Source organism: Vipera ursinii (assembly GCF_947247035.1).
Source record: "Vipera ursinii genome assembly, chromosome: 2".
In the NCBI taxonomy this organism is placed as follows: domain Eukaryota; kingdom Metazoa; phylum Chordata; class Lepidosauria; order Squamata; family Viperidae; genus Vipera; species Vipera ursinii.
The window spans coordinates 250,229,408-250,243,727 of NC_139513.1; positions in this window are offsets into that span (position 1 = coordinate 250,229,408).

The window sequence follows — 14,320 nt, forward strand, 5'->3', positions numbered from 1 at the left end:
ATCTGAAGATGGGTGGCCTCGAAATGTCATAAAATAAATCAAAGAGAAAAATTTCAGTAAGGATCTGGCTAAGATGCATTTTGCATTTATGTTATGGAGAAATTGAATGAAGAAAACCTTGTGCTTTGCTCTGAAGCCCTTCCTGTAGTATAAGACAAGGTGCACTGTCCGATATTACGGAATAAGGGTGCTGTGCAGGTAGTCCTTGACTTACAACCACAATTCAGCCCAAAATTTCTGTTTTTAAGTGAGACATTTAAGTGAATTTTGCCCCATTTTATGAATTTCTCCACATTTGTTAATTCAATCACTGCAGTTGTTAAGTTTCTGACACTGTTAAGTGAATCTGGCTTCCCCCTTGACTTTGCTTGCCAGGAGGTCACAAAAAAGGATCACATGGCCCTGGGACTCTGCAGCCGTCATAAATATGAATCAATTGCCAAGAGTCTGAATTTTGATCACATGACGATGGAGATGCTGCAATGGTCATAAGTCACTTTTTCAGTGCTGTTGTAATTTTGAATGGTCACTAAATGAACAGTTGTAAGTTTTACAGTAGGGTTCTCTGTGCTTCAAAAAATAGCTGCAAGTGTTTTCAGGAAAGCCCCCCAACATTTTCCAGATTTTTACATGTCATGTGGTTATGCTTTCAGAATTGGATTGGAATTGATTCTTTAAATCAGCAACTTTTTTCAGGTTCACATGAAAACTTGAGTTTTGAAATTATTTTCAACACATTGTCATACTGTAATTATAAACAGGTCTGATCATTTTGTAAAATTTGTGTTTTCATGTTTTGAAAAGGCAGAGAAAAACTGATATCAGCTCTAACGGTACTCATGATTTTCATGATCAAACGTCCTTCCTCTGTCAGACCAAGCTGATGTCTAATATGTTTTAATACAGCACATCATTTTTTTAACCTGTGTTATTACCAATAAAAGGTTGCATTTTAATTAAGGAGATGTTTTCAGTGGGAAAAAAATAATAAGCACCTAGGTGAAAAATTGTGTATAAATATATAAAGGGATGCTCATAGTTACAAGCAAGCAAACATTGATCTGTGTAATTAAGACCAGGTTAATTTGGAAATGTGGGCATAATTGCTCTCCAGTTCTTTAAAGAGGGTTCCCATCGCAATTACCCACTGCCTGGACAAAAGGCATTATATTTCAGTTCCCTGGCTTTTAGCTTTTAAGTCTTTCCTTTCTGAAATGTTTGTGAATACCAAGGGTTGTCCTTTGATAGAGGAACATATGTGTGAAGCGCAGCACAAGGAATCTGTTTGCCACATATAAACAAACCAGATTGGCAATATGCCTGAAAACATGCATGTTTTTTACAATAAACACTATACAGGTGAAACTCAAAAAAATAGAACATCGTGCAAAAGTTCATTTATTTCAGTAATGCAACTTAAAAGGAGAAACTAATATATGAGATAGACTCATTACATGCAAAGCAAGATAGTTCAAGCCTTGATTTGTCATAATTGTGATGATTATGGCTTACAGCTCATGAAAACCCCAAATCCACAATCTCAGAAAATTAGAATATTGTGAAAAGGTGCAATATTCTAGGCTCAAAGTGTCCCACTCTAATCAGCTAATTAAGCCACAAGGGTTCCTGAGCTTTTAAATGGTCTCTCAGTCTGGTTCAGTAGGAATCACAACCATGGGGAAGACCGCTGACCTGACAGTTGTGCAGAAAACCATCATTGACACCCTCCATAAGGAGGGAAAGCCTCAAAAGGTAATTGCAAAAGAAGTTGGATGTTCCCAAAGTGCTGTATCAAAGCACATTAATAGAAAGTTATGTGAAAGGGAAAAGTGTGGAAGAAAAAGAAAAAGCAGCAGGGATGACCGCAGCCTGGAGAGGATTGTCAGGAAAAGGCCATTCAAAAGTGTTGGGGACTTTCACAAGGAGTGGACTGAGGCTGGAGTCAGTGCATCAAGAGCCACCACACACAGACGGATCCTGGACATGGGCTTCAAATGTTGTATTCCTCTTGTCAAGCCGCTCCTGAACAACAAACAATGTCAGAAGCATCTTACCTGGGCTAAAGAAAAACAGACCTGGTCCAAAGGCCTCTTTTCTGATGAGAGCAACTTTGCATCTCATTTGGAAACCAAGGATCCAGAGTCTGGAGGAAGAATGGAGAGGCACACACTGCAAGATGCTTGAAGTCCAGTGTGAAGTTTCCACAGTTTGTGTTGATTTGGGGAGCCATGTCATCTGCTGGTGTTGGTCCACTGTGCTTCATTAAGTCCAGGGTCAATGCAGCCATCTACCAGGAGATTTTGGAGCACTTTATGCTTCCTTCCACAGACGAGCTTTATGGGGATGCTGACTTCATTTTCCTGACAGCGTGGATGAAGATGACCCACAGCTGGCCCTGCTCAAGGACGCCCGACGCAGGAGGCAGTCAATCAAGAGTAAACAGAGGAAGGCAATGGGGCACCTTGGAAGGAGGCAGAGAGAAGCCACGCCTTGAACTGTTTAAAAGGGGAATGTGTGGGAGGGCTGGTTTGCTGAAGGCAACCTTTTGAATAGCTCCTGTTTTAGTGGTTTGTATTTTGTTTTGCTGTTTTGGATCTATTTTGTGCAAATAAATTTGGCGGGCTTACTTCCAGCCTTTTGCCTTTTGTCTTTTGTAAAGGGGTTGTCCCTGCCTTTTCTGCAGGGCCGGTAGTAGGCTGGAACAGAACATTTCCATCCAATGCTTCTGGTCCTGCCCTCAGGTGCTTTGGAGAATGGCTTGACTCCCTCTTCTTTGTGGCAACCCCTGAGATATTGGAACACTGCTATCATGTCCCCCCTCATCCTTTTCTTCATTAAACTAAACATACCCAATTCCAGCAACGTTCTTTATATGTTTTAGCCAGTGGTGGGATACAAATATGTGAACAACTGGTTCTCTGTGTGGATGCCACTTCCGGAAGTCCATTCTGGGCCTGGGCAACAAAAAATTAGCTACCGGTTCTGCCGAAGTGGTACAAACTGGCTGAATCCCACCACTGGTTTTAGCCTCCAGTCCTCTGATCATCATTGTTGCTCTTCTGTACTCTTTCTAGAGTCTCAACATCTTTTTTACATAATGGTGAGCAAAGTCTATAATTCATACAGTACTCATACATGTGTCTCCTATGGTTCTCATTCATTTCAGCAAAGCTAGACTATAGCAAGTGCGCTCTGTCTGTCTGTCTGTGCTATAAAGCTCTCAAACGCAGGGGAGCTGATTTCCAACTGCTGCTCTAGAATGTTCCCCAGGAGTTGCTCATACAGAGCATTTTGAGGGCTGCAGTTAGATATTATACAGTCTGTTAACAGCAGGGGTAAGATGATATAATTAAAGCAAACTTTCATTAAAGCTTCAATTTTAACAGCAGGGGTGGGGCAGTGGGAGATATTGTTATAGATGTATTATTCATTGTAATCAATTAGTCCAATAAACTTATGAACAGTGGAGGGGGGGCAGGAGAGAGAAATGCCTAGCTTCACTTCTAACAATAAGCATCTGTGTTTCACATTATTTGAATGATGCATATTTTAAAGAGGTAAAAATATGTATGCCATCAAAAATTCTTAGGCAGCTAAAAAGAAATACAGGGCAGGGGCTGCACCTGCCAAAACAAAGCAGGTGAAACAATGCAGAGAAAATGGAATCAAGGATTAAAATGTGATATTGTTAAACTAAAACATGCAACAGAAAACCGGTTTCTAAACTAGCAGCAGCTTGGATCTTGAGTTGCTATGTGTCCCATTTTAGGGAGGGTGGTCCTCTGTTTGAAGATCCATTGAATCCAGAATCAATTAAAATAATAAATCAAAAAAGCAGGAGCCTTGACACTGGGCATCAGCAATTAACATCTACACAGACCTTGAGTTGACTTCCCACAGATTTCCATGCAAGCTAAGATACATTGTATTTCACTGAAGGTACAGTCATTATTTATAAATGTGGATTTATACATATAAATCAGTATATGCAAATTTTATGCAAGCCTTCTCAGGAGAAGATGCATTTTCTCCCTTTGTTGCTGCAGCATCTCATTTCACATTCATTTAGTAAATCATGGCTTAATGCCATCAGTGAACCTAGATGAATCTAGCTAACTGCCTCTTTCAAATGCCACCACAGGAGGCAAGTTACAGGTACTCTCACAAAAAAAAATGTAAGGGGTGAGAGGTGATCCTTCTCAGCTGTGACTCTCTTCCTCTAGAACAGCTGGAGGCAAGGATGTCCCTCACCCTGTTATTTCACTTAACTCCTAGTCTATCACAGGGAATCAAGGGATCAATAGTAAGGAATGATGGAAGTTGATCACAATTTGTGGGTCAAAGGCACCAGGTGGAATGTTCTATAATCTGAATCCTGGCTTATTGATGTTTGAAATTAATTATATAAACTTCTTGCAATCGGTTTGTAGTCTAAGGACCAAAGTCATATATGAGAGTAAGTAATAAATAATAAAATTAATGAATCCATTCACAGAGATTCATATGCAATACCATGGTTTACCATGTTAGCCACAATTGATTGACTATGCATAGCGAGCTAAATTCACCCACATTTTTATATAAATTTCTTTCTAGGTTTTAAAGAGAACATAAAAACACAAGTCAATATACCGTAAAGAGAACGAAGAGAGAAAGAAAAAGCAAAGGTTCAGAAAGAAAAGATAAAAAGAAATAGATATAAGAAGCTTCTGATTTCCTTTGCAGCAAATACAAGTATGTTTAGAAAGACGTTTCTTACTCTTTGACGGGTCTTCAAACTCGACCCTTTTATGACTCATGGACTTCAACTCCCTGAATTCCTCAGCCAGCATGCCTGGCTATGGAATTCTGGGAGTTGAAGTCCATGAGTCATAAAAGGGCCAAGTTTGAAGACCCCTGCTTATGATTACAAAAAAGCTCACTTTTTTTTATTATCCATTTTCCCCCCTAATCATTGGAAGCATGTCATAAGTGCATTCTTTCTGTTTCATGCAAAAAGTCTGTAAGAGGTTTCCACTCAGACATATATTGTCTTTTCTCTAATCAAAGTACACGCAAAGTGCATCTTGAATTAACACAGCATGCACATCTGTTCATTAAATCAAACTTTAGTGTCAATTTATCCATTTCTAATATGAAGCCAGCATTTAGAGATTTTTGGTAACTTTATTTTCACATTTGTACTTTCCAAATCCACATTAGTAATCTACATTTTTTTCTGTTTATAAATATTAAAAATAAAAAAGAAAATTTATCTTTTCTTGTTGATGGAGATAGTAGTGCTGTATTTTTTTTGTATATTCTCAATAAATATAATAAAAAAAGGATTTCAAGAAGGGTTTTTAGGACAGCAGTGGGACATTTTTGTAGATATTTATAATTTTTAAAAATTATGTAGTAACAATGGAAAGCAAATTTGTAAAGAAATGAAGACCAAATTTAATGCCAAAGAACAAAGTGAGATTGCTAAATCCGTCATTAGAACATATATAAAAAAGTGTATTTTTCTGTCTATAAGACGCACATTGACAGCACCCTTGGATATGATGCTCTGGCATGCGAGTTCCAAGCTTACAGCAAATAAAGTCAGCAATGGGAGCAACTGCCTCAAAGGACTCTAAATAGATTCCTCCCAGCCGGCCCCACCCCTACTCACCTAACCACCATCCGGCACAATGAGTATGCATAGTCAGTTCACAGCAGCAGCCTTCAGACCCTGGTAAAGAAACCGGCATGACAGCAAGGCAAGGGAAGCGAAGGCAAGTTTTAAACTCTCGGCTGTCTCTCTGCACCGATCAGCTGTTCAGCAGAGCACCAAACAGCTGAGCTGGCAAATCTGGAAGGTTGGCCAGTCGACGATCTTGCCCACTCCCCCTTCCCATTAGTGGCAAGCCCACAGGGGCTTGACACCTGCACCAGGCGCCATGGCAGTGGCATGTAAAGAACCCACACAGGCATGCCCTGGGCTGTGGAGGTTACCATTACTTTTTTGTGTCTAAGACACTGCACGTGTATAAGACGCATCTGATTTTTGAACAGGGTGTTTGCAGGAAAAAAGTAGCATCTTATACATGGAAAAATACAGTAGCCATTTAACATCACATACATGGAAAGCAAAATAATATGAAACTGGACCTGTTACTCTCACCCAAAGTTCTGAGTTGCCTTCAGAAGTTGTGGGTGCTCCACTACTGGAAGATTTTAAGGAGACACTGGATAGCCACTTGTCTCAAATTGTATAGGGTTTCCTGCCTGAGCAGGGGGTTGTACTAGAAGACCTCCGAGATCCCTTCCAGCTCCATTCTGATTATTAAATCCTGTCAAATTTTAACATTCCTAATTTGCCAGTTCTATTCAGACATCTTACTAAGACATGCACTTGCATCTTTTAGTAAAGTTTGATCCCCAGCTTGCTGGGTGGGAAATTCTGGGAGATGAAGTCCACACAGTTGCTGAAATTGTGAAACAATGGTTTGATGAATGCAGGGCTATGCCTCAACCCTATTTGATTATCTGGTTCCTTCATAAATGAAGGATTACAAATCCAGAGTTGCTGAAAACAAAGTTTCTTTAGATATAATCTTAAAATAGGCAGTTGTTCCTTAAAAAATATTTCAAGGGGTTGTTTTTTTTGGTGGGGTGTGTGTATTTTTCTTTTTGTTTCAGCAGTTTTGCCAGGCTTATGGATGTACTTGGGAGAGCATAAGCAAACAGTTCTTTGTAGGTTTGTGTGGATTATTTATTAAAGCATATCTTACTTTTATAGTTTTCATATATATTTTAAAAGCAGACGTACATTTGTCAGGAGAATGATACTCACTGCAGCTACAGTATGTAAGACAACTTCATTTCCATTACCCATAGTCTGAAATATACAGCAAATTTCTGGAAAAAGTAATTCAACATTTAGACCTGGGACCCCATATCCAAAGAAGCCTTGTAGAACCCGTTTAAGAAATTTTGCTATGTAAGACAAAGAACAAGAGGGTACCCTCTATTTCAGGAGAAAAATAATGCTGACTGACTAGGCAGTTGGATACTTCTTCAACAAGGGCATTTGGCTGGCAGAATCAACCATACTTCAAAAACCCAGCAAAATGCTGTGGACATAGTATATTTAGACTTCAGCAAGGCATTCGACAAAGTAGACCGCTACCTAATTCCTGGTAAGCTGGAGAAATGTGGGATAGACAGCATCACCACCAGATGGATTTGTAACTGATTGACAAACCATACTCAATGAGTAGTCCTTAATGGTACTACATCTACATAGAGGAAAATAAGCACTGGGGTATCACAAGGTTCTGTCTTAGACCTAATACTTTTCAATATGTTCATAAATGACTTAAATGACAGAATAGAGGGAATAGAAGGGGAACTCATCAAATTTACAGATTACACTAATCTGGTAGGAATAGCCAACACCCCAGAAGACAAGCTCAGAATCCAAAAAAGATCTTGATAGACTTGAACAATGGGCACTATTCAACAAAATGAAATTTAATGTAGAGAAAAGCAAGGTTTTACACCTGGGCAGGAACAACCAAAGGTTAGGTGAAACCTGGCTCAAAAACAATAACTGTGAGAGGAACCTTGAAGTCCTAGTGGATAATCACTTAAACATGAGTCAGCAGTGTGCGGCAGCAGCTGAAAAAGGCAATACAATCCTTGGTTGTAAAAACAGAGGCACAGAATCAAAATCATATGTAGTATTAGTACTGGCTTATAAAGCCTTAGTTAGACCACACCAGGATCCAGGTTTGGTCACCACATTGCAAAACAGATGTTGAGACTTCGGAAAAAGTGCAAATAAGAGCAATTAAGATGATTAAAGGCTTGGAGACTAAAGCATATGAAGAATGGTTGCAGGATTTGGGTTTGGCTAGTCCAGGGGTAGGCAACCTTGGCTCTTTTATGACTCATGGACTTCAATTCCCAGAATTCAGCCTGGCTCAGGAATTCTGGGAGTTGAAGTCCACGTGTCATAAAAGAGCCAAGGTTGCCTACCCCTGGGCTAGTCTAAAGAAAAGAAGGACCGGGACAACATGATAGCAGTATTCCAATATTTGAGAGGGTGCCACAAAGAAGAGGGGATCAATTTATTTTCCAAAGCACCAGAAGGCAAGACAAGAAACAATGGATGGAAACTAATCAAGGAGATAAGCAACCTGGAGTTAAGGAGAAATTTCCTAACAGTGAGGACAATTAACCAGTGGAACAGCTTACCTTCAGAAGTTGTGGGTGTTTCATCACTGGAGGTTTTGAAGAAGAGACTGGACAGTCTGTTGTCTAAAATGATATAAGGTCTCCTGCTTGAGCAGGGGGCTGGACTAGAAGACCTGCAAGGTACTGTACCTTCCAGCTCTATTCTGATTCTGATTCTGAAATCAGCTGGCTAATTTAAGAGCTATACAGCAATGCTATATGCCACTCAACTGTCTATTTCTTGTTGCCATCTTCCAGTGTCTTGACACAATTGCCTCACTTTGTCTAAAGGCAAAGGTAAAAGGTAAAGGTAAAGGTTCCCCCGCACATGCGTGCTAGTCGTTTCCGACTCTAGGGACCGGTGCTCATCTCCGTTTCAAAGCCGAAGAGCCAGCGCTTGTCCGAGGACATCTCCGTGGTCATGTGGCCGGCATGACTAGACGCCAAAGGCGCACGGAACGCTGTTACCTTCCCACCGTAGTGGTCCCTATTTTTCTACTTGCATTTTTACGTGTTTTCGAACTGCTAGGTGGGCAGAAGCTGGGACGAGTAACAGGCGCTCACTCTGTTACGCGGCACTCGGGATTTGACCCGCCAAACTGCCGACCATCTGATCGACAAGCTCAGCGTCCTAACCCACTGAGCCCTAATGTTTCATTTTTTTTGCTGCTATTTTACAATATAGATGGACGACTGTGTATAATACAAAGAATGTTCTCATGAATGTAGCAGAGTTGCAGAGGTAGTGCAGAAGAGACAATGCTTGGCCTCATACTACCTTGATGAAAAAGGATGTAAATTGGATATGATGGCATAGATTGTATTCAGTGCTGCATTCATATTGTGCATAGTGACCCATTAGGTTTGTGAACATAGTGCCAGAACCTCCTCTGGAAGAAAGGGACACCATTCATACAATTGTATTAAAAACCAAATAGGAAGATTTCTCCATGTATCAAATTAGCAAGGTGAAATATGCTGCAGGTTGTAGTTCTGACAGGTCAGAAGGCCTAATCCTCTGTTTACAGGTTATTCAGTTGACATTTTTAATGGAAAGCAGAAGGTAAAAATTGCAGTCTCTCTCATGGGTATATGTTAAAAGACATGTCAAAATTCTTCCCCAGTAATTGACCTTGGTTCAGCATCAACAATTTTTTTTCTTGTTTATCTTTATTCTACCAGGATATAATCTTCATAATATTTTCCTAGATATTTCTAATAATGATGCTTGAGCAGAAGGATGTAGTATCTTTGACTTCAGGAGTATGACATTTCATTTCCAGTTTTTACATCATTTAACAACCTGGAAAGAAAACCAATGATTTTTCGTTCCTTGCAATGATATGCCTTAAGTTTGTTCTGAAGTCCTTGTTAGATCAATCAGGCATTTATGTTCCTTATTTGCTTTAGAACCCAGGGAAAGAGTTTCTCTATAGGTTTATAATTTTTTCAAACTCAATGATGCAATATTTTTATTCCTGGCTTGATATTTTTCCATCCAAAAAAAAAGATGGAAGATGTATGGGGGGAGGATTGCTTGGAGTTCAATCAACCTGAATAAGATTTACTTTTTACATTATGGTTATGGCAGTTTACTCTTAGTACAAGGAGATCTTCCAAATAATTCTCTATCTTCATAGTGGAAGCTACCTTTAGCTTGATTATGTTCCTCATTAGTTTTCACATGACAGCTTCCAGAACATCCTCCTCAAAATCTTTTCTCTAGACTTAACATCCAACCAAACCCAGCACTGCATTTCTCCAGAGATCTAATGTTACCTACAGTGATGGATTCCACCAATGTGGATTGCAGCTGCTGTTCTTCCAGGTTTTAGACCTTCAAGCAAGGTTATAACAGATGAATCATAAACCGGCTTAGAGGCTCACTTTGAGGAAGCTGTCTTGTGCATCAAAGTTTTTCACTGCTTTCAACTCTTCAGAATTTGAAACCTGTCCTATGGGACTTTATACTGTTCAGATAGTACAGTAATAGTGCTCTCTATAAACAAAGAAAATGTATAACAAATTCTTACACATTTTATCACTGATCTCTGGAACTCATGTGCTCTTTAGAATGTTTTCTTGTATTGGTTCATCCTACTGGTTCCTATCTTCAATAGGTCTACAACTTCTCAAAAATATATCTTCTATCCATGCACTGTCCTGAGGCTACACTTTAGTTTTGCCATGACTCAGGCTGACCTAAGTTAGATAGAAAGGTTAGTTTGCTGCCTGAACAAGATTTAGAAGATGGTTTAGTAAACAGCTACAAATTTCTCTGTTATCTGCAAAGAGATATGTCTCCTCAGCACTTAGAAACAGAGTATATGCCCATCCTAAGTTATTTCAGGGAATAAATCAGTATTATAAAAGAAATCAGTTGTGAAAATTCCTGTAATTCTATTCCTTTCAGTTCAATAAATCTTATTAATAAAGTTTCTGTGAGAATCTGACTTGGATGAGTTATTTGGGTTTAAGGCAATTGCCAAAAATTTAATATTTTGAAGGCGGTGTCAATGTGGCATATAGTGGTCATTAATGGATTGAATCATGCTTTATGCCTTTCTAACAGTCATATTGATTGCCAAACTTTTCAACAGTTTTTAAATGTTGTTTCCCTTACAGACATTCCTTTGATGCTTAAGACACCTTGGGTTGTCTACAGTTTTTCTGACATGCTTTTCTGAAATGACAGGTTGCCTCATCCTGGAAATCTATGCCTGATGGAAATTACAGGTATACTAGAGATAGCATGAAATCCAGCTTGAAAATTTTATACCCTCAAGAGGCATTTTTTTCAGCTGCAGTCTTTCTAATGATTGGGGATTCTCTTAAGTGCCCACTTCAAGATATTTTTCAATTCCATCTTCATTTAAAAGTGAAAGGTTGTGAATTCACCGGAGATAAAATTAGAGGCTATTCCTCCAAGCACATTCCTCTTAGTTATTCAAGGTTTTTTTTACCCACCAAATTTTTTCTTAAAGAACCAATGCTCTCAAAAGATTACTGCTTCTCATTGATCTGTTCCCATCATCCGTACTTCTTGTGCAACAGTCTACAGTGAAGATTTTGTTTCTTAAATGTAGCCATTGTAGTAGCAAAGATCTCAGTATGTCATATCGGTGACATGTATCTTCTACATTGAACTTCCCTTGCTTCTCTCCCATAGTGATAAAATTACTTTCTGGCATATTTTGTTTATCAAAGGTAATGTCATATTTCTATTTAAGTTAACCTATTAGCTTTTTCACTGTACAGATAATCCTTGACTTACAACAATTTGCTTAGTGACTATTTGAAGTTACAACAGCATTGAAAAAAAGTGACTACTGACTGTTTTTCACACTTATGACCATTGTGGCATCCTCATGGTCATGTGATCAAAATTCAGAGGCTTGGCAACTGGCAGGGATTTATGACAATTGCAGTGTCCCGAGATTATGTGATTCATCTTTTGCAACCTTCTAACAAGTAAGCAACGTGGAAGCCAGATTCACTTAACAACCATATTACTAACTTAACAATTGCAGTAATTCACTTAACAACTGTGGCAAGAAATATCATAAAATGAGGCAAAAGTCACTTAACAAATGTCTCACTTAGCAACAGAAATGTTGGGCTCAGTTGTTGTCATAAGTCAAGGACTACCTGTACTTTTTCCTTGACTTTCTACTCCTCACATGTTGCTCTAGTATAAGTATGCACTGTTAGCCATACTCAGTACCTTTTTCTCTCTCATATAAATGCAAAGAAGAATTTGCCAGTGTCCTTGAAGTAGTTAGTGAAATGGATAATAAAGGTTATTGTCATTCCTTACCAGACCTGATGTTTCCAGTGCCAAATGGATGCAGATTACCTTGTATCAGGGCAGTATCAGTTTTCCTAATTCTTCATCAGGACCTGTCATTACAGGATATGTATAAAACTGTTGTCTCAATATGCCACAGCGGTCAGAATATATTCCTTAACTACAGATACTTCCTTTGGGCAATTAGTACTGTCTACTCTTCTTCATTGAGATAAAGGCAGTGTAGAAATTTAATAAATAAAGTAAAAATTGATTGTAGTACTTACACAGTACCCAGAGAGATTGTTGATATTCAGCTGATTTGTGATGCCTCTTTAATTAGTCCATGATCCCTGATCAAGTGTCTATCTTGATATGCATTATGGGTTTTTCTTGGTACTTTACAGACTTGCTGAAAGGAAAGATGGGAACTGTATCCAGACCAAGAAACATGGCTGTAAATTGACAAGTTGGCCTTAGTTCGAATATTCTGGTAAAAAGTTTGCACAAGTATGTGTGGATGTAGAGATGATTACTAGAAAAATTCATTTGCAGGTAAGCAACTTGTTCACTATAGATAATAAAAAATAAAATCAGGGGAAGTAGCAGATAATATAGTTTGAGAGAAATATTGTATGTAGTAAATTGGTTTATTCAATCACCGTCAGGCTCGGATTGGGATCAATAGCACTGTGGCCTGTAGCATATTGTTCAATACTGAAATAATCTTTGTCTTCCTTCCTCAATTTACTCAGGAAAGAAAAGATGATGATCAGAGAGAAATATATTCTTGCATTTGCCTCTGGGAAGAGCAGCTGAGAATTGCATGCTGTATTGTTTGAATGGCCAGTCAGCAGGTCCTTTGAATTTGTTTAAGTAATTAACCTGGGGCAAAGATGGTATCTAGCATGATAGTATTGCATAAAAGATGCCTTTTTCATTCTGGCCTTGAGGGTGTTGAATAATGATCATCAACATCAGAGACAAGAGGCACAATCTACACCCCTGTCTTAAATGTTCTGAAATGAATAGAAGCTGGTGAAAGAATATAGCCATCAGAACAGGTGATGATTCAGAATGATGTTGCCAATGAGTCATAACACAGCTGAAGCTGTATTATCAATTGTTTTTGCTGTCAGTGTGATATTGTCCCTATCTATGACTATGATTGAAAAAAAAACTATATTATTTGTTAGTTTTACATACCACTTTACATTCAGAAGCTCAAGCTAGGGTATGTAGCGTTCCCTCTTCTCATTTTCTTTCCGTTGCAACTCTGTCATGAAAGTGGGACTGAGAGAGGGTGACTAGCTCAAAGTCATCCAGCAAACTTCCACACCTGTCAGTATAGGATGATGGAAGGAAGACCCCTTAGGACACTTTGCTCTTGTGATAACAAACCCTCAAGCTGTTCCAGAATTTAATTTCTCTTAGGCATAAAGGTGGGGAACATATGGTCTTCTATTATACCCAATCTGAGGCAAATTCTAGTACAGTAACATTAGGTTCCCTACTTCAGAGTGAACAATAGGTGTTGATTTATAGTTGGACTACTTAAGGCAAATAAGATTTAAATGCCTTAAATCCTACAGAGTAATCCTAGGTTATTTAATCTCAGGGTTATGTACCTGATTGTATATACTTTCCTGATTTTCTTGGAGAAAGGGATTAAAAAAACTAACCAGAAATAGATTGCTGTCAGCAAATGTTGTGTTGCCATTGGTTGTTAAATGGAAGCCTACAGTGACTACTCAACAATGTGCTTTAAACACTGCACCATGATTTAACCTCCACTAAAATTCACCTTCAAATTCAGGTTGCTTATTATGTTGGCTGCGTTGATGTGATAAATGGGCACAGTGGAACCAAAATACATAAAGACAGTGAACCAGGAAGAGCTGATTTGTGTGTTCAAGAATGATCTATGATAGGAACTGAGTTACACATGAGGAACTTTGATGAACTGATTAAAGACAATCAAAGATCAGTCAAAGGGAAATTGCTGTCAGCTTGGCATTTCGCAGGACCGTGTGGGCCACTGTGTTGATGTTCTTCAGTACTGAAAGGTTTGTGCAAAATGGGTTGCTCAAATACTGATGGGCAGAGATAAAAGCTTCAGAGGTTGATATTTGCCAACAATTGCTATCATGCTAATAGAGTAGGTGATGGATGTCTTTATTGCATCACAACTGTCAGTGAAACATGGATTCAACATTATGGTCCAGAAACAAAGTGCAAATTCCTCAACTATTATCCAAAGCTTAACCAGGCAGAATAAAAAAATCAGGATTTGGCAGGAAGATTGATGGTTACATTTGAGGGTGTGTG